A 22,605-nucleotide genomic window follows, 5' to 3' on the forward strand; every position below is an offset into this window, starting at 1 on the left:
TTCTGTAGTTGAATGTAATTAAGATATGCATTATTGATGTGCCTCTGCAAGAAAAGGTAGCAAAAATGTATCTTTGTCATCAGAATCAGAGTATGATGGTCTCTGTGGATGTCAGTTTTACACAGTAACTTGTGAGAGGATTTTTTTTACATAACCATCTTAGTAGGTATTTCCTCTACCTCTTCATCAAGTTTCCCTACCAGGATTTCTGCATTCACTTTTGTCATTAGTTTCCTTCCATGTAAACTGATAGTAACTCCATTTTCCTTCCATGAATGACCTGAGTCTGTTCTTTGTATCCCTAAACTGAGCTCTGCTCATTGCTTCCTCCCTTTTCCGTCTGTTCATTTTTCCCCTGTGGACCCTAACCCCCATTTCCCTAAAACCACATTCCTCTTTTCCCATTTGCTACAACTTGTCCACTTCCAAAAGTTCTTCACTAGGAAACTTCTGGAAAGTTAGTTCATTCTGTGTTTGATGACCCGTCTTTGTGAATGCTGTCTTTCCTTTCTTGAGCTCCTCAGGACTTCCTAGAAGACTCTGCCAGGCTCAAGGCTCATTGCAACGAATGATCCATTTTGTGAGGATCAAATGTTGTGGTGCCAATGAAGAAATGAGGTGTAGAAATGTCAGTCTGCCCATGTAAGCTCATGGCAGAACATGGAGATAGTTGGCAATTTAATGCCTTTATCACCAAACCACCTGACCCTTGTATCTGATAATACTGAGTCATGGTATCAGTCACAGAGGAGTACAGATGATTCAGAGGTTCATTAATGTACTTCTTTGACATAGCTGGAGAGTATACAAATTAGGCTCTGAGATACAACCAGAAGACTCAAGAATCTTGTTGTTTCCTTTTGTTAGCTTGTAATTGCAGTTTTACATTACAGCAGTTTTCTGTGCAATGGGGTTTACTTCTAGCTGCTATAGTGTGCTATATTACCTTTCAGTGTAACTCTCTGGTGACATTTTTTAAATGAATCATGCACATTTATATGTACCAGCTTATTTTTAAATGAAAGATGTAAAAAAAAAAAGCCATACGTCTGCATTGGGAACCTAGTGGAATACTGGGGAGTCAGTGACCTGGAACAGGCCATATCTGCTAAACTGTGGCTGGTTTTTAGATCTTAAGAAGCTTGTATAGTATTAATATAATCTTGAGGCCCATGTAATTCTTCCACACTTCTTGGCTGCAGAAGAAGCTCAGGCAACAATATGTATCAGGGAGCTCCCATCCCCTGTTGGTAACTGTGCTGCCTCCCTGTCTATGCCTCTCTTTCACAGTGCTACAGGAATTTTCTACACCCTTGGGAAGAGGAGTTCTTTTCTTATAAGGACACTATGCAACAGTTCAAATGACCAATAAGGGAGAGCTTCTCTCCCTTATTATAAAAGGTATTTGAAGAGTGAAAAATATAAGAGAGAAGCAGCTTCCAGTAACTGAATTCAGAAGTTCACTCTGAATTATGCAGTTTTTTGCTTTTGTTTTTTTTTAATGTGATCACTGAATAACACTGTTTATAAAAACAGTGTTTTCAATCATATAGCTTTGTAATGATAGACAAATCAACACTAGGGAGGAAATTAAGTTCAAAGTACACTTTGTACTATCATAATATTCAGAGCTTGGAAATCCAGAAAAAAATGGTTCTGATTCCTAGGTAAAAAAATTGGTGGGGCTCATATACTCTTAAGATAATGCTTATATTTCTCAGTCAGATTAAATCATGGGAGCATCAATCAGGAAACTTATCCAGATGAATTTCAGATAAACTTTAATTAAACTTTGATTAGTTATAGATTCAAGAGGAGATGTTATTTTTGTTTTCCCTATCCACGTGTGTTCACTTCTCCGTTTGTTCACTGTCTAATAATTTTAGAACATACCAGCCAATTTCAATCAAATTTGACAGACTAGTTGATGTCTTATTAATAATATATATATATAAATATTTTATTAAATATTAAATATTATAGGATCCTGGGAAAGCAGCATCTGGGGTCCCAACTGAATTCTGTCATGAAAGAAAAGGTGTGATTTCTCAGCCTTCTATCAGTCCACAGGAACAGCCACCCCCTGGTAAATAGTAAGTGCCTGCAGGACAGTTGACTAGAAAAGTATGGTCTGTGTCCCCTTCCCTCCCCATCACTCCCCTCACTTTTCAATCATTCCATAAAATCAGTTAGTCCATATCCTACTTGTAGCTACAAATGGGACAAAGAAAGCATTTGTACAATACAGAATAGCCCATCCACAACAAGATGCTTACTCCCATGCCATCTCAGTTAATAGCTGGAGCTTTGCCTGAAACATGATGCTTTCTACCTCTTCTCTTTTCTGTGTTGGCTTTCTGAAGGCAAAAGGAATTTATGTGATTGCTCTGCCCACCTGCCCACATGTCTAAGTACCTGTCCTCCCCACCAACAACCACTGAACCCACTGGGCATTTTTCTCAAAATCTGAAAAAATAAGAGAAGTTTATGAAAGACAGTTATGTGATAAACCATGTGAAAATTGGTGGTTCAAAAATGGGACTAAAATGTATGCTTCCATCAAGATAAGGGCTAGTAGAATTCAGCTGTAATGTGTTCAGATTTGCAACAACCTGGCAGCCAGTCAGCACATATGCAACAACTAAAATACTGCTGCTTTTTGCGAATAAATAACATGGACTCAGGCATTCTAGGGAAAAACAAAGGAGGGGAGAAAGGATACAGCAAATCAGTTGTATTATTGCTTAAAGAAATGTTTCAGAGCTTGTTGCTTCCATAATAAAGAAAAGCAATACAAAATGCTCACAGTTCTCATGCCAGTCTCTTCACATTACTTATTCCAAAGGAAAGGAAGAACGCCCTCCCCAGAATCATGAAAAACTTTGTACAGATGATTTACTTGGAGTGCCTCCATTGTAGCAGCAGAATATTTAACCAAGGACTGAAGTGTTTATGAATTTTTTAATCCAGCTAAACCACAGTAGTTTAATTACATAAAAAAAAGGCTTGCATAACCTCAGTAAGGTGTTGAATATTTCATCTCAGCCTACAGATGCTAGAGTGTTCCATTAGTTAAAAAAGCCCAAGAGGATGTGTGGAAATAGTGTGTGAGACTGTTTCTCTCTGTGATCAGGAATTCATTTATACACACATACATGCATATGTGTATACATATGGGAAGAGATAAAAAAGCTACAGGCACTGTAGCATTGGGAGAAGTAGGTTGTATTTTACTAAAAGGAAGCTGGTACTTACAGAAAAAGATATAATCATCTTTCATTATAAAATCCTATTTTAATAATGCAATAATTTTGGCTTGAAGCATTGTTTTGGCCTGAATCTTGCCTTTAATTTCCTTTACAGAAAAGAAATGCTTATATAAAGTCTGAATAGTGTTCATAAATTCCTATCTGAGTATCAGGATGTTAAACAATACTCTGCTTGTTATAAATGGCATTTGCCTAAGATGTCTTTGTTTCTACACAATTAGCTTGCTGCTCTGTGTTCTAAGACCTTGTGGCTATTTGAAGAAAACAAGATTTAATTTAGCAAGGTATTTGCTGTTAATTTGTGAGATAATTTGGTCTCCACTGATGTAAAGAGAATTTATTAATTCAGTCATTTATTTTGCTACTGGCTTCAGCAGAAGCACACTGTATAACATATGAATTCTCTTAAATGCAATTCAGAGATGGTATATGAAATGTTCCCTGTAGTTCCAGATTAACAGTCCATACCTGCTGAAGAGCAGGGATATGATATTTAGTTTGTTTTGAAGGGAGCAAGCTTTCTCAAGTCTGGAGAGAAATGACAAAAAAAAATCAAAAGCATTTGTTAGCATTACTGGAAGACATTTTTAAGATAAAGTAGATTTAGGAATATCTTTTGAGCCACTAAATCACGGTGCCAGCTACCTAGGTTGTTGTGCTATGTGCTCTATCAGCCCTTAACTAGTGTGCAAGTGTCAGTGAGCCATCCAGCTATGCTCAGGTGTATGGGAACTGTTGAATCACGGCCTGAACCACTGATTGATCACCTTAAGTGAGCACTGAGTCATCCATGGAGCACAGGTGAAGGCAATGTACCTGTGTGACTGGAAGGGGTGGAGTCTGGCTCCATCTCCCAGACCTCATTTAAGGGCTGACCACCACTGGGGAAGGATCTCTTGTTAGAGATCCCTCCCCTGTGGAGTTCTGGGTGAGCCTTTATTTACCAGTTGTCTTTATGCCATCTGGATAAGCCATTCAAAAATATACCATCCACCTTTATTATTATGTGTGGGTACTATTCTTTTTGGGTATTTACCCTATATCAGTTAAGGAAAGCATTTGTTTTTAGAAAATGTTGAAAACTACAGCTATTATGTTTGATTTAGAATCATAGAATCACCAAGGTTGGAAAAGACCTACAAGATCATCCAGTCCAACCACCAATCTGTCACCAGTACTTCCCCACTAAACCATGTCTCTCTGAACAACATCTAAACATTTCTTGAACACTTGTAGGGATGGTGATTCCACTACCACCCTGGGCAGCCCTTTCCAGCTCCTAACTACTCTTTTGGAGAATACATTTTTCCTAATATAAAACCTAAATCTCCTCTGGTGCATCTTGAGGCCATCCCCTCTAGTCTTGTCACTAGTCATGTGTGAGAATAGGCTGACCCTCACCTCATCTTTCAGACTGTTGTAGAGAGCAATAAGGTCTCCCCTGAGCCTTCTCTTCTACAGTCTAAATGATCTCAGTGCCCTCTGCTGCTCCTCGTAAGACTTGTGCTTCAGTCCCTTCACTGGCTTCATTGCCCTTTGCTGAACACACTCCAGGGCCTTGAAGTCTGCTTTGTAGTGAGAGGCCCAAACTCAAAGTTTGGGCAAAGTACTCAAGGTGCAGGCTCACCAGTGCTGAGTATAGAGGAATGATCACCTCCCTGCTCCTGCTGGAAACAGCATTTCTGATACAAGCCAGGATGACAATGGCCTTCTTGGCCACCTGGGCACACTACTGGCTCATGTTTAGCCAAGCATTAACTGATACCTCCAAGTCTGTTTCTTCTTCACAGTCTTCCAGTCACTCTGCCCCAGGCCTGTAGCATTGCCTGAAGTGGTTGTGGCCAAGTACAGGATCCGGTACTTCATCTTGTTGAACTACATCCCATTGGTTTCAGCCCAGCTATCCAGCCTGTACAGATCCATCTGTAAGGTCTTTCTACCCTCAAGCGAATTGATGCTTCCTCCCAGCTTGGTGTCATCTGCACTCTATGCCCTCGTCCAGGCCGTCAATAAAGATATTGAACAGGATAGGACACTGGGGAGCACCACTCAGTCATCTGTCCTTGACAGTAATAACATCTTCTAGATGGATCCATTAATATCATGGAAGTGCTTAAACATTTAAAGCTGTTCCAAGTATAACACTTGATTTTCCTCATGTTGCACACCTGGAGTGACAGTCTACTGATTTAGACTACCACTGTTCTACTGATGTCCAGGAGCATAGGAACAATGCTGTTCTGTAGGTCCCTGATACAGAAGAGGGAGGATGTGCTCAGGCACAACGATCATTAATATGATATGGCTGAGAGGAGCAAGTGAAAGAGAAAGTCAGTGAATGCTATGGATGATTACAAGGCAAACTGCAGGGTGTCTCCTCTGCCTGATCTCCTAACAAGCTCATCTCTTCTATTTTCCCTAAAAGACAGAGCTGTGTGTGGAATGGGGTCTGAGTAAAACTTCGTGGTATGGGCAGTCAAAAATCTTTCTCCAGGAGCCATATTTGAAAAGAAAATTATAGAAAAAAGCATGCTTAACTGATGGTCTGTAGAAATCCATGGATAGGCTGAAAGAAATAAGGAGTTAATCTGTACAATTCTTTGCAAAATTAAAGAGGTCTTGCAAGCAGTCACCTTCTTTCTCTGCTGGCAAACTAGACTGCTGCTTTGCTGTCTTCTCTTTGGTTTAGTCCCCACGTCCATTGTGCTCCTAAGCCCGTTTGTTATCCTGGCTTCACAAGATGATGCTCCTCACTGGAAGGCCCTAGGTGCATCTGTCTGGCTCATGTCTGGGAGTGACGCTTCCTCCAAGACAGACAAGGTGAAGGGCAGATTAAGCTGAGCCCACAGAGCCCTTCCCATTCATGCTGCAGGAAAGACAAAGCCCCAGCGAGCAGCAGTGGAGGCTACTCGAGGGGAGGGGAGGGAGAAAAGGAAGGAGAGAGAAAAGGAGAGAGAGAGAAAAGGAGAGAGAAAAGGAGAGAGAAAAGGCCATTTGTTCTGGTTATCATCAGCAATGTATAATTTCACTTAATAATTCTTCCCACAACTTCTTTAAGCACTTTTTCTAAAGATATCTCATATGCTTTGCTCTCTGTCCTCTTTCTCCCATTTATTTTCTTTAAAGCTGTATGATCATAAAAAAGTACTATCAGTCAAATTGCAGCACAGATGACACTCTATCAGCCAGAAGGAAGAAGAGGAATTACAGAGGCTGGCCTGGACACATACCAATATCTGATTAGCTCACATTTTGTGAAATCCTGGGGAGAATTTTGGAAGGTAGGGGTAGAGAATAAAAGAAGGTAGGGTGCTAACAGATGTTGGTGATCTTTTTTTCCCAAAAGTCTCTGAAGAAAGCTGATGCCCCGATCTTTGAGTATTTTGGAAACTGTGATGAGCAGAGCACTTTTCTATCTCTAAGCATTTCTCATCTCTACTTTCTATGATGCTGCCAGGAAACACTTCAAAGTTAATTAGAGAATATTTGTAAAGTGTATTGAATATACAAGTGCTGTGTAAGTACCGAGGTATTATTAACTGTGATTCAAATGAATTAGGGAAGAGCTTAATGGATCCAGCAGCACTAAGCAGGCAGTGGTGCTAGGCTGACGGAGATGAGAGTTGTGTAGAGAGAAAAGGACTTCAAAGATTAATTGCAAATTCACCTAGTTACCTGCAGCAACACGAGGAGTTGGCCATCCTATAGGCTCAATCAGCACTCATTGGGATGACTCATAGGTATAATTCTCTGTTACACATTCTATAACATAAACCTGTATAGGACATTTGTAGCTACCAACTGGGAAAGAGCAACCACAACACTCCTTCTTTGCTGTACTGCTCCAGTTACATTTCCTATAGCATTTGAGGAAGCTGGGCTTCTTTGTTTATAATTATTTTCACACTGACTTTGATGCTATGCACAGAGCATCTCACAAATCCTCAGCCCAGAGGGGACCTCTCTGTTCCTGGTGCTCCTTCTTAGATGTGCTTCAGTTAGACCTCATCTCTCATCTATCTAAACACACAAGACTGGGAGTGATAAGAACTTCATGAAACTTTTGGTTATTTTTTATTTGACTTTCCATCACCCTACAGATATACATACAATATTCAGCAATGGGCTGCAGCTCACTGGAGGAAAGAATCCAGAAGTGCATACATTCCCAGTATCAGTCCTCCACAGTTGTTCTGCTAAATTAGGCTAGGTAATTTTGAAGAAGCAGAACTTGATGCCATGGAGGAAGTACTTTCTTACAGCAGTCTGCTTTGCCATAAATGTTTGGAAACATCTCTTCCCAGACTTGCTTCCTTTGAAATCTTTCCAGCCTAGTTGATTTTGATTGGAGGTCTGGTGACCTCCAGGTTCTGAAAAACCTGTTCTGTTTCTTGGAGTCATGGAGACACAGGTAACCTTATAAGTAACCCTTATTCTTACAAGGGCCGTGGAGATTCTCGTAGGATAGATTCTTTGCTCACTTGCAGTCTATGGAGATTGTGATTGATAACTACTCCTGCATGTGTAACTGTACCTTACTGTGAGCACAAAGGTTTTTTATGATCCACGGAAGTTCTGACTGGCTAAACATATTCAAAACCAGGCATTTTATGCTTAATGCACATAAAACACCTAACTTTATGTACCCAATATGAGTACCTACAGATCTATTTTAGTGCACATCTCGTAATTTTCCAGCCTTTTTTTTTGTCCTCTGCTATCACTCTCCATAGCTCAGATTAAAATTAGGGAAGAAGGGATAATAGGCTTGTTTGAACAAGGGAAGGAACTTCCCTTGAATTCATTAGACACAGTTAAAGTCATTACACACAATTTTATTTTAAATATGAGATAAGGTGAAGGTGATGGGCGGGACTCCAAGTATTGTTAAAATTAGGACAATTGTCACTGATTTGTACGTGAAGCTACCTAGGCTCTTGTGAGTGATGAGTACTGCTGACATTTAAAAAATGTAAATGTTAATATTTTAAATATATACATTTTAAGATTTTAAGCCAAGAAACTGAATTTTATATGGGACAGATGGAATGGAAAGGAATTGTAAATGATGCCTCAGGGTTAAAAAATGTTTACTTGTAGCTACTAATACAATTTACATCTTTTCTCAGAAAAAAAAAAGAAGAAGAAGGAAGAAAACAAGCAGGACAGGTGCCATGTGCCTGTGATCATCCTTGAGCCACGAGGCAGGGGGCAGAGATCTGAGAGTACTTCTACCAGGAGGTGATGGTACCCAGCCTCTGTAACGCGGCTGGCTGGTGCCTTGCACTTCAACTGACAGCCCAGGTTTCAGTGCTCCAGGTGATGAGCCCTGGATATTTTAAATGCTCAGCAGCGTTTAAAAAATTCACTTGGGCCTTTAAACATTGTTAATGGATGGAAAGTTGCCTTGGGTGGTGAATCACTTCATTTCTGGTAGGGCTTCAATGGTCTTCAGGACTGAGAAATACAATGGGAAGTGCTGAGATTATAGATATTTCTCTTGCTGGAAGAAAAGGAGAAATTCTTGACCTGGTAACAGAGCAGACTTTGCCACACTCAAGGCTGGAAGACCCCCAGCGTGAGTCTTGAAAAAGCAGTATTAAGTCAGCTCATAAAATGGAGATTATTATTGATGTATTGATATTGAATTATTGGTGTTATCAGTGCAAAAAAAATGTCTTTTCTTTTTGCCCTGATTTCTGAGCAACATGATACACCGGAGCATGTACAGTGTGGAAAGGAATGACTGCTGCCTCCTCTGGAAGGGATTATTCTGATGTAATGACTAACTCCTCCTGACAGTAGGCTATTTAACCCTATGAAAGTGGGAGTTTCATTTTCAGGTGTCTTATAAAAATGCCAGAATAACAGCAGCTCTTGCCAAAGCCCTGGAAGATCAAACTGTACCACCTGGGCATATGGAATGAGGGGTAACTTGTTCATAGACAATGAACCTACAAAAGGAGTTTTACATGAATGGCTCTTATTTTGGGGAAAACAAATTCATTTGGCATTCTAAAGCAGCTAGGTAATCTGCATTAGTTCTTTAGGAGTTATTAAGAAATAATATTTTTCAGTAAACTAGTAATTATTTGTGCTTATGATGCCATATTATATCTCACTTCTCTAACAAATCTACATTTTACAATTTTGTTATTTTTTTTCCTTGTTTTGCCCTTTTACAGGGTCCTCACTACTCATGCTCTTTGACTTTTTGTGACCTGTAGACTTAGTACATTTAATACATATTAACAGGACATATTTAATTAATAGTATCATGCAGCAAAAGAAGGCGATGACAGTGCCTTCTATTGGGATACAAGAACTATGAAGCAAGAGAAGATGACAAAGATGAAAAATTAGCCCTACCCTTCCAATAACCATTGACATCTCAAGAGGATTGCAATCCCTATCCAGAGAAATGCCGTTCCCATGGCTGCTAACCCTTAAATGAGGGTGAGGAGGGGCTGGTGCTCAACCATTGATTCAGAGCATAATCTTGAAATACCACTGTGAGTATATTTAATAATGATCCCTTGGCTGAGAACTGTGAGGCTTCTGTGAACCTACACATTTTCTGTAGTTGAAAAATACCATGAAAAGGGTCCTGCAGTGAGAGGAACTGAATCCTATTCACCTTCAGCGCACACTCACTTACAGTCTTCTTCCTTATACCCTTCATTTCTCAATTTTCTAGCCTACTTCCAAGCAGCAGAATTGGCCAACAACATCCAGGACTGCATTGGAAGGAACACAACTGGAATGTCGGGGCAGTGGTTATCCCTTTCTCAGCTCTCACTAGACCACATCTAGATACTACTACACTACACTTGATCTTAGCCAAAAGGCTGAGAAGCATTTAGATGAGGTGCTAAGGGATTTGATTTAGTAGTTGGGTAGGGATAGTGATAGGAGGATGGTTGGACTAGATGATCTTGTAGGTCCTTTCCAACTTTATGAACCTACGAACCTATGAACCTATACTGTGCCCGGCATTGCCCTCCCAGTACAGGAAAGACATTGATAAACTGCAGCAGGTTCAGGGCTGGAGCAGTTGCCCTAGAGGAGAGGCCAGAGTAGAATTTGACCAGTGTGGAGTAAGACAGATTAGGGGGCACCTCACAGCCACTTTGCTGTCAATGGGGATGTCATCAAAGGGATAGGAGTCTGGCTGTCCAAAGTGGTGTATGGTTGGAGGATAGAACAGGATGCATACATTTATTCTTGCCTGATCTTTTGTCTTTTCTGTCATCCAATTTAAAACCTGAAGATTGTCTATTTATGCAGTGCTCATGATTCATTTTCTGCTCACAGATAATAACTGATTTGTTTTTGAGAGTTCAAACGTCTTAAGAGTCCCATTCTGGACTCTTTTTTTCACTTCACAATGACTAGTGATTCTACTCTGTGACTATATTCCTCATGAATTCATGAAAATGGATAAGTAGCAGACTTTGATCCCAGGGGACATTTAGAACTACTTAACTGAAGAGAACAAGCAAGTCTTAATTATTCCATTGGTATGATATTGGAAAAAAAAATCAAAATATTTATTGCATTCATTATAATTATAATTTATTTATGGAATTTTTGGAAATTTTGAGGGCTGGAGCACCTCCCCTATGGGAACAGGCTGAGAAAGTTGGAATTTTTCAGCCTGAAGAAGAGACAGCACTGGGGAGATGTTATAGCAGCCTTCCAGAAGGAAACCAACAGGAAAGCTGGGGAGGGATTTTTTTAACAAGGCATGTAGCGAAAGGACAAGAGGAAATGGTTTTAAATTGGATGAGGGTAGATTTAGTGTAGATAACAGGTAGAAATTCTTTACTGTGAGGGTGGTGAGACACTGGAACAGGTTGCCTAGAGAGGTTGTGGATGCTCCCACCCCGGACTTGTTCAAGGCCAGGCTGGATGAGGCTTTGAGAAACCTTGTCTAGTGGGAGATGTTCCTGCCCATGGTTAGGGAGTTGGAACTAGATGACCTTGGAGGTCCTGTCCAACTCAAACCATTCTATGATTCTATGAAATTGAATGAAAAGGTCCCACTGTAAAATACTTTGCATGTTAAAGGGAATCCAGCAGAACTTCAGTCCAAAGAATAAAAAATAAACTAATTTATTTCGACTACCAATTTATTTCTCTATAGAAAAATATTTTTTCATTATAATACAATATTCAAATTGTTAGACATCAGAGCGACTAAATAATGTATTTCCATTGTTCTAAAACTTCTAAGGTGTAATTTTAAAGTAAATAGTGAACACTTGATTTGTAAAATAAGAGACAATCTTAGAAAGCTATAGTTACTACACATAATGTTTCCAAAGGACTACAGTTCATATCAATGAATTCAGCTGTGTTTATATAGAGCAACAGTCACATCTAGTGGCCATAAAGTTAATCATTTCTGTATATTTTGCATGGCTAATCTGAAAGATTTTGCATATTGAGTATTAGCTATTATTTCCTATTTGAGTGGTATATAATCTTGATTGATCAAATCTTGATAAAGTTTGAAATACACATCTTAGAAATTTGAACATATTTCTGTGTAAAAATTTATACTTTAGAATTCTAAATTATGTTACAAAAAGCTACAAAAACTTACAATAGTAAAAGAGAGAATAAGCAGTTCAGAAGGGATTTAAAGAAGTGCATATGGACAAAGAAAACTTCGATGTTTTCTTGGGAACAATGGGTGATTACATTTATGAACCCTGGTAAATGTGATGTGTAAGATGATAACATATGCAGAAACACAAAGGATTTTTGTCTTTTATGCCCTTGGAAGCAGAAGCACCGTCCTGAGGCTTGCTGTGTAAAACAGCAAGATGTACAGCATTTGTTAAACTAATGCTTCTGGGCACATTAGAGCATATGGACCAAAACCCTTCCTCTTGTCTAGCCAGGATAAGTCACTCTTCAGGTGGAGTAGAGATCTGTCTAGGAAAAGAGGAGACTTTTCCCTAGACCAGACAGAGGCTGCAAGGCTACCACTTCAAAGGACTTTTTCAAGAGATTACTTAGACAGAAGAGGGCTCCACATGATCCAACAACACAGTCTTACAGGCCGGCAAGGAACAAGTTGAAACAGTTGCCAATAGGAGTCACCCATCCTGGAAAGTAAGTCCAGCCATGTAGGTGGACGGAGTGTCATATCACTAACCTCTTTCACTAACCTGAATGCAGCTCACTTTGTACACCATACAGAACAACACTTTATGGTCAAGCCTTTTTATCAAGTCCCTGTACAGCTTTGCCAGGATAGGCATGCAACATTCACTGCCTTTCACAGCAGCATGAATTTCATTCTTTCAGAACACACTGTATTCCTTGGGACCACTTACCCAAATTCCTTTTCCTTTGTGAAGAAGTGACCAATATCACCAAGTGTGAAGTACACCTACATCTCAATTACATTTTGTTACTCTAATTTTGTTACTATTCCTGTAGCCTGTAGTTGAATTCAAAACAGCTATAGCACACTGGAAATAGGCTGCTTTGGCAGCTGGAAATAACACAGATTGAACAGAGAGCAATTAAACTGTATCCACTGTTCCTATGAGATCTGGCTTGCTCTCCAAGTTTGACAATATTTTTTCTAGTACATGAAATACGTCTTCCGTCAAGAGAAGCAGGACATTCCTGGGTTAGGCTGACCTTATGGGTCAAAAGCAAGGAGAAAAGTTTTGAGTCTATTAATCAGATCAATGCAACAGTAAAATGAGATATGCCAATGTACATTCATAACATTCAAGCCACAATTTGAAAGTTGGTTAAACTTCACCGCATTCAATTGACGTTAGTTGCAGCAATGAACAGAAAAAGAAAACTGCATAACTTTTAGTGGATGTCCACATTTTTTTTTTACTTTGCCTTACTGGGTACTTTCCTACTTCTCAGTTGCCCTATTGGTTTATAACATTAAGCCTTGGTTTCATATGCTGCATTTATTCACTTAAACTTTCAGGATTTGTCCTTTAATGCAAGAGCTGTAGGGAAGTGTGTAGAACTGTTTATTGGTTTTGGCTAGGATAGATTTCATTTTCTTTGTTGAGGTGCTATGTTTTGGATTTTTGATGTAAATAGTGATGACAACACACTGATATTTTAGTAGTGTCAGAGCAGTGCCTGTACAGCACTAAAGATATCCCTATTTCTTGTGCTATATTCCAATGAGGAGCTGGAAGTATCAAGCTGAACAAGAAAACTGGAAAGAAGTTTTGGTATTTGTGATCCCAAGTGATGATATTTGTCTTCCCAAGAAACTATTACGTATGATGAGCCCTGCTTTCCTGGAAGTGACTGAACATCCACCTGCTGATTGGAAGTACCAAGTGAACTGTTTGTTCTGGTTTGCTTGAGCACACAGCTTTTGCCTTACCTGTTCACCAGTCTTCATCTCAGCCCACAAGTTCTCTCACCTTAATCTTTCCAATTTTCTTGCCCATCACCTGGAGGGAGTGAGCAAGCAGCAGTGTGTAGCAAAGCTGCCTGCTGAGATTAAACCACAACAGATGTCCTCTCAACCACAGGGGCCAATGGGCAAGCTAACCCTGATATATCTCAAATTCTAGTTATCCTTTATTACAGCATTAACACGAACATTTAGTTCTGAATGTCTGCTGCCCTCAAGAGGAGAACTTTAACATACATTTAATTTGTGACATTACGTTCATCAGAAGTAATGACTTAGGGGTGTAGTTTTTACATTCTACAAAACAAAACCGCATCCCAGTCACTACATCTCTGGCAGAATATGTCTTCCAAAAGTTTTCAGAATCTAAAACACACAGCGTTGTAGTTATCCATATTTAAATCAGATAAAAAGAACATCCTTGGGTAGGTATGCAGGGTTACTTCATATACAAGCCTCGTCAGTTTCAGGAAATAGCCTGATCTAAAAATAGTGAAAGGATAGGAGACTATTCACAAATCATGCTTTCATGTGCCCAGGTCTTATTCTTCCCTAGATGTCACCTGCCTTCCCTGGGAAAGAAGATACAGAATCACATGGACCCACTGGCCCCTTTAAAGTTCTAAAATAAATTTTTCAGGGATTAAGTTACCCAGGGAACACCTCTGAGAAAACCATAATTCTCACTATCATCTGGAAGTAGTTGTGCAGCCCTTCCAAAAAGATATTTCCTAGAAGCAGTATAAATATTTTCCTGGAGATTCTAGGTAGCTTGTCCTTCTAACAGTATTCTACTACCAGATTTCTAGATTTATTTGAAATTCATATTTCAAAGGAATCTGCCTTTCTGAGAAAGTAGAAGAGTAATAAAAAATGAAATTAGAGAGCAACTTAAGAAAAAAAAAAAAGAAAAAAAACAATGCCAACAAAAAAGAAAGATTGATTTGAGGACTTGAGCTCATCTGTACATCTATTTCAGGCATGTCCAACCCAGGGCCCCCACATGTTTCACCAAGCTCATCCTAAGGCTGCCCCCTGTTCTACACCATAGCAGTGGCTCTGCTCCACTTAGCAGAATGTCCCAGCCCTGGGCACACACCTATTGCTCACAACAACCAAACCATCAGTGTGCTATTAACATTATCTGAGCTGACACCAGGGCACGAGGAGAGTGCAGTGTCGTGACAACTCAAGTTATGTCTAATAATTTTATGTATTTTGATACATCGGCTGAACACTGTCCTATGAACAGTGAAAAAAACACAGCCTTGCTTTCTGTTTTGATAAGGAAATTGAGAAGTTATTTCAAGATTTCTGACTAAATCATCGATTTTTTAATATATTTGAGAACAAACACATTTGTGAACTCTTATTTCCAAAGACGAAGTACAGAAAGAGTAAAATTTCATCAAAAATTTTACAACCATTTTGATCAACCCAGAATGACACAGTCAATCGGTTTCAGAAGAACAAGGTCAAGTATTCCACTTGTTTTGTTGCCCTCTCTTTTTTAAGTTTTACAAGAAAAAAATTTAAAACATATTAATTTCTGTTATTTGTATTCATTAACAATAGTATACATTTTAGGAGGGCTGCTCCAAAAGTAATATCTCCCATTTTATTATTTTATTATGTTGGCCCATGACATGGTGGCAAACATGGTGGGATGGCAGTAGAAATTGAACCTTTCCACCAATATCTCATTTCTGCTGTTGTGCCACAGATGGCAGCAGAAATGCAGTCTGACAGAACGGTGACACAATGGTGTCTGACATGGAGATGCATATGAAGCAAAGATGTGTCACTGAATTTTTCTATGGAGAAAAACTGGCACCCACTGACATTCATTCATTGACACTTGCTCAGTATTTATGGACATCAAACGGTGGATATAAGCACAGTGAGGTGGTAGATGGTGCATTTCAGTAGTGGCAACAGTGGGCCACCTCTGCTGATGCAGATTTTGATGAGGATAGTATACAGGATCTTGTTAAATATTATTGTGTTGTAGTAGGCGTGGCTGGGACATCGAGATGTTACGGGACAGGACCTCCCCTCCTCTGAGATTGATTAATGATGCATGCTTAGGGGCACAGATGATGATAATGTATGCATATAAGGAGCTTCTGTGCCTCATTAAACACCATTTTTCCATTTTCTACATAACCATATTGGTGTCTGTGATGGCAGTGGCCCTAGCGTGGGGAGATCGCTAGCCCTGATGGCCCGACCTTCCAGAATGGTGACAACATATTGAAAATGCATAGCTAATGGTGGTGACAATGTTGAAAAAGTGTGTTTTGTAGCTAGAGGTTTTGCTCTATGAAACAGCACTGTTGTGCTCTTTGTATCTGTTGTATTTTCCAGGGAAATAAATACAAGACATTACTTTCTGAGCAATCATCATGTATCCAACCCAAGACAAATTTTTACTCAGGAAGTGAGCAAAAAAAAAAACGCTGCCCAGAGAAGCTGTGTGGATGCTCCACCCCCAGAGGTGTTCTAAGTCTGGGTTAGATGGGGCCCTGGGGATCTAATGATGATCTAATTAGATCTGATGATCTAATGGGTGACAACCCTACCCACGGCAGAGGGTTGGAACTGGGTGGTCTTCAAGGTTCCTTCCAACTCAAACCATTCTATGTTTCAGACAATGTGGATGTTGCCATATTTAGATAGCTTGGTATGGTGGTTTCTTACCATCTCATTAATTCTAGAGTTGTAATGAGACTAGACTGTATAGTTTACAATACATATGCTACGAGAATGCTTCCTTGACACCACATTCCAAAAATCCAACTTTATCTTCACTGAATGTGCCAGATGTATGCATCTGTGTATAAACCACTGGAGATTAATCAAACAGTACCACAGAAGTCATAGGTTATGCTGTTCTTTATCACTCAAAGGAAAACAGAAAGAAGTCCATTACATTGTACAAGACTCTGTAGTTTTCCCCTATCTTCCTTTTCTCCACAATGTGCCATGACTGTCTCCATGCCCTTGGAGACAGTGAAATTCCCACTGAAGGCTACTAATACGCTCAGCTTACTTACCTCTATTTTTTATGAATGCATTTCCACATGCTGCCACTAGTTTGCGTGATGTTTGTAGTTCCTTCCATTCCAAAATTAAGGTAAACTTCCACAAAATATTTCTGCTACTGCATACAACAAAACAAAAAACAAAGATTCAATGGGGGATATGTACACTACTGTCTTAAAGGTAAGAGCTGCTCCTCTTTGGTGAAATTTATCACAAAAGACCCTGAATTTCCTTATAATTCTTACCTTGATGCAGTACTCTTCTTTCAGGACATCCTGTTACTGTATGCAAACTCCTCAGTCCGGCCTATTGGAACCCAATAGCTGCTCCCCATTTACTATCTGTGCAAGTGAAATTAAGGTAAGTTGGTGCTCAGATTTGTCTGTTATGGAGAAAAAAGCTGGAACTTTAGAGTTCAGATCATAGCTCTATTTAAGTTTAAGCTCATTTGCAATAAGAAGCATTGTCAACAGGAAAAATTGCATATATTCTTCGTTGGCTTATTGCATAGTTTCCGACTTAGAAAACACAGTCTCAAATACTTCATATATTTACTTCTAAATCAATGATACCTTTCTAAAACAGAAGCTCCTGAGTCCTACAATAAGGAATATGAATATAGTTCTTATATGCATACAGATATGTGATTCATTTTTCAGCTTCAAAGCTTTAGAGTTCAAGCAGCTTGTAAGGATGTACACATTACATTACAGCACAAACAAGCTTGAATTGCTGTACTTAAGTCTATAATATTGCATCTTGCACAAGAGTATTTACCTTCATAAATTTGAAATGAACAAAGTTGTGATGTCTTACAAAATCCAAACAATTAAAAGCATAAAAACACCCAAATGGTTTCCATATAAAACAATACGCTCTGCTGCACTGCTGACTTCTTTGGCAATCACCCTGTTAATCCAATATTCCTGTCATTGCATAAATACAATATAACAAAAATTATCATGAAATCACATGGATAAAAGTGGTACTTACACTAAACAAAATTAATGTTGATCATTACATTAATTGCCTCAGTGGTTACACCCACATATTCACTTGCAGCAACATGTGCGTCCCAGTGGTCTGGCCAAGTTCATTTACACATGACATGGCAAACAGGGGACATCAGCTGACTTCTCTTAACTAAACCTCTTGTATTCCTGCTGATGACATGGGTTTGGGATGTCATTTTATACATTAGTTATTTACAGCGGTATCAACTTTTGCCTGAGAATCTTGTTACTTCTTTCTCCATAAACTTTAGGGAAGGTTGCTAAACATGGCCAGTTTCCTCATTTGAGCATCTCTGTGACTACAGCCTTGCTGTAACTTAGCTGTCATCCTCATCTTATGAGTTTGAGTTTTCTGCTGAAGAGTCATCATGCTGTGGCCTCATCAGAGCTTCAGCTATCCAGTCCAGATGTAAACCCATTCCTTGCTATTTACACCTTGGCAATGTTATTCATGGGCTTTGACATCAATATATAATGTTCTTCATCTTTTTGTTGGTATTACTGCTTCTGTTTGTCATCTTTTTTTTTTTTTTTTTACATACATAAATTTCTATTTTATTATATTCTAATTTTTATATTTCTGCTACAAATCTCCGCATCCTATGCAAGACCAAGTTTGACAAAAAGACTCACTTCCATTTCAAGGTTCAGAGAAACATGAAAAATGAATCTGAGCACTCAGTTCTACAAATAGCAAGAACATATTTTTTATCCAACAATTTCTTTGTTCAACTGCACAGCAAAGTTAAAGAAAATCCTGCAGAGCTCAGTCACATCTGACTTACGCTGATGAAAGCATGGTTATCTCAGTTTAATTTATATTCTTAAACAGAATGTGTTACCTTGGCTTTGAATACTTTCCAGCTAGAGAACTGATCATGGAGGCCACATTTGCCAGATACTCATTATTCTGTTTAACACCACTGCAAATCTCAGCCATAAGTTAGACATAATTCTCCCTGATTACTTGTAATGCTTGTATTGTTACTCACTAAATGCATTTCTAATTTTCTTAGAGAAGATATGTTTCAATAAATTGCTTTGTGACTGGAACACAATCTCCAATGACTTGAATAATTCCTGGGTAGGAATGTTACCAATAGTGTCAACTGCCAGCTGTGCTTGGCATTGGCCCTCAAGGATCTTATGGCTGGAGGTGTGCCAAAGTCCAATACTCCCTGAACAATTCCTTGAGATGTCTCACATGAGGAGGCCTTTGTATTTCAGAGCACATTTCCTTATTTGTAGATATTTGATGTTACATGGGATCTGGATTTAGCAGAGCGGCACACCACTGTACTGAAATCACAAGTGCAATATAGCAGTTGCAATGTACTGTTGAATCACAACACAAACAGAATTCCCATTACTGGCCTCTTTATGGTCATTATTACAACACTGGGTGCCCCTACCATGGGGGAGGAATATGTGGGTTGGAACCAGATCAAGCCTGTTGCACTCTTTAATTTTTATTTATTGGTTGTCCAGCTTTTATACCTCAGGTTTTTCTGGGTTGCCAACACCCTTCTCCACCCATGCTACTTCTCTCCACTAATTAACTCAAGGAAGGTTGTTTGCACAACCCCAAAACCCTCTGGTACAGCTGGATATCTAAAATAAAGGTCTTTCTCAACAGCCTTCGAGCTGAGACAAGTTTAGCTTGGTAAGCTTTCTTTATGATAACTGGTGGTCATTTCTTATATTTGTCCTTGAGTTCATCACCCTTGCACATCTCCTCTGAGCCTACTTCCTACTCTGCAGTGGTGATACCTCACTTGGAGTACTGTGTCCAGATGTGGAGTCCTCAGTACATGAGAGTAATGAAGCTGTTAATGTGCATCCAGAGTGGGGCCACAAAATTGATCCAAGGGATGGAACACCACCCGTGTGAGGACAGGCTGAGAAAGTTGAGAACAACCTGAGAATGCTGACTGCAGAAGACCTCATAGCAGCCTTTCAGCAACTAAAGGGGGAATATAAGAAGAAAGGGGATAGACTCTTTATCAGGGTTTGCTGTGTCCAGATATAAGACAAGGTTTTTACAGTGAGGTTAGTGAAGCACTGGAACAGGCTGCCCAGAGATGTGGAGGATGCCCCATCACTGGATACATTCAAGGTCAATTTGGATCAGGTTCTGAGCAACCTGGTCTCTGTTCAGTAAAGGAGAGTTGGACTAGATGACCTTGAAAGGCCTCTTCTAACTCAAACAATTCTATGATTCTGTGATAAAAGGTCAGCATACCATTTTGTTTCCGTCACTATTCTCAAGGAAATAAGTGGCTAAAAAATCAACTACACCTTTTATTTTGTATCAGAAGGCACTTCAGATGGCCATTACAGGTTTGAGGTTGAATAGGTAATGAACACCAGTTGCAACTTTTTGATCGGGACAATGTCTTGCCAAATAAACTTATCTTAGCTTTTCACAACGTATCAGTTCTTTGAAGGTGCAGATGGGAAACCGCTCCTACTGGAAGGCCTATGTTGATTTGTGCCCACATGAGACTCACAAGAGCCAGTGCAAATGGATAACAAAAAGGAAATGGCTGGAGTCAGGTACATCTCACTGTCTACTTCTTACCATCTATCTGCACTATAACTTAAAGAGTTAAATATCAAAGCTAAACCACCCTCATTAAGTTGAAATGAGGAGGGACATTTACTGAACACCTTGATAATTACTAGATTCACTCAGAATACTGAAGTTCTTCCTTTGCTTAATATTATTTGATCAAAAACCTTTGCCTCAAGTCTAACTAGTAGACTCATTTCTCCTTTATACATGTTGTAACTGAGGCAAGGTTGAAAGAAGACACAAGTGGGTGAAATTTGTAATTCAAGACCAAGGTAATTGTTTGCAAGAGTTCTTGTACTAACTCCAATTCTTTGCATGGAATAATTCATCATTAATTAGAGAAAGAATGAAAATCCCAGTACTCCATCCATGTCAATGCCTGCACTAGTTAGATACTATGTCATGTTGTCTCTTGTTCACTTTGGGATGCTTCCACACAAAACAGAAAGGCCGCCTGCTGCAGCTAGAGTTTTCTAGTTTGCAGAAAGATTCAAGCTTAGACAGAAAAGAAACTTGAATCCAAGCACCCAACTTATGGGTGAAATTTCAAGCGGAAGAGGTGGAGAATATCCTCAACATCCTGAAGAATGTAGGGTTGCAAGTGAAATCAAAGGGGATTTGCAGTTTTTCCTGGCAGGCCTAAGCAGGCAAAGTAGAGAACAGCTCTGTACTGTTGAGATTCTCAGAATCAGACCTAGAATACCATCAGCACTGTTTGGGGTAGCCTTAATGCTAATTTCAGAATCACACTGTCCCATCACAGAAGAGAACCTATGAACAGTGGCTTTAAAAGTGCTGGCACATTTTGGCTCAAGCAAATGATGCACTGTACTCAGTAATGCCACTTTACAACTGGCAAATGTGTGTGAAGTTTGCCATTGTCAGAGCTAAGTCTGGATCTAGCACTACCTGTCTACAAAACCTAGACAGCTGTAGATGTTTAGATGTTGCAAGAGCTAAAACTTATTTCACAATAGAATACTATTTAGGGAAAATGAGAAGCTATAGTTCTAATTGTATTCAAAGGCAAAGTTGCAAATCATGCAACTTTGAAAATCAGGGTCCTGGGATGTGACACTGTTGCTTACTCCTTCCTTTTGGCTAAGTCCCCAGATTCCCATACAAACAGCTGAAATGATTCCTAATATGGAAATGTGAGCCTATTTAATTCAGCAAATCCAGATGAACTGCTACATAAACTTAGATCCCAAGGGAAGTTAAATCCTTATTTTAATGACCAAACCATACTGCATCAAGAAGCTTTATGAAAAGATCTTATTTTGACTTTCCAATATGGCAGCTTTACTTTTGTGGAATAGCAACAGTACTACTCATAACAGAACAAAGCTCTATTTAGTATGTAAAATTCAGAAGCTAGATACAGTAACGTGAATCAATGCAGAGTGGATATTACTGTTAAAAAACAAATATATTGCAGGAATAGGAACAAGCTGTATAACCGAAGTAAACATAAGAAACTTGAGAAGCTCAGAATTAAAGATAAAATTAAAAAGAATTTCTGTATGTTCAGATCTACAAAGGTTCTGTAAGATTCACAGCCTTAACCTTAACTCTGTGTCATCATTAATTAACACAGTTAATTATATTAAAATAGGGTTGTCTATTTTAAAGACTGTAAATTAAATTTATTTTTCTTTCTTCTCTCTTGTTATTGTTTTAATTTGTTAAAAGATGTTTGTCAGACCTTCCTCAGAGCCTGATTTTTCCTGAAGAACCTGTTCTGCTGCTTGGCAATGCACATCACTGTGCTACAGGGTACAGCTAATGGAACTGCTCATTAGATGGTTTGTTTGCCTCTGGGACCCAGGCAACAGAACAGAAATTTTCAGCTAGCAGTAAGTGTGCCTCCAACCTGCAACATACAGCTTATGTACTGAATGGGATATAGAACACTCGGAGAATTTGAGGTTGTTCAATGTCTCAAAATGGACTGGGAATAGACATTAGACCTCTGTCAATCTCAATGTGCTGCCAGAAATACAAGCACCTTCTAGTGAGACATACTGGCAACAATACAGAGAAGAAAACTAACCTCAGATGAGCAGTGAGCTAGAAATTACTTAAATAATACATAAGTGAATAACCACATTGTCAGAGTAATTCTCTCACCTGGATCAGGCCATTTTTTTATGTAATTCTACAAACCACCAAACATGGCTATTGGATACCAGTAGCATCCTAAGGAAATCAAGCACAGGATACCTAGGTACCAAAATGTGATTTTGGCTTACAACAAAAAACCAAAGAGGGAAAGAAGCAGACTGA

At 39.2% G+C, this 22,605-nt stretch overlaps 1 protein-coding gene across 1 annotated transcript in view; it reads right to left on the bottom strand.

Moving 5' to 3' along the window:
* The window catches only part of POGLUT2 (protein O-glucosyltransferase 2), a 232,493-nt gene that overhangs the window by 117,701 nt on the left and 92,187 nt on the right, over positions 1-22,605 (bottom strand). The gene's annotated exons all lie outside the window — the stretch shown is intronic.

Source organism: Cyrtonyx montezumae, unplaced genomic scaffold (assembly GCF_038088225.1).
Source record: "Cyrtonyx montezumae isolate F1298 unplaced genomic scaffold, pur_monq_1.0 scaffold_3, whole genome shotgun sequence".
NCBI lineage: Eukaryota > Metazoa > Chordata > Aves > Galliformes > Odontophoridae > Cyrtonyx > Cyrtonyx montezumae.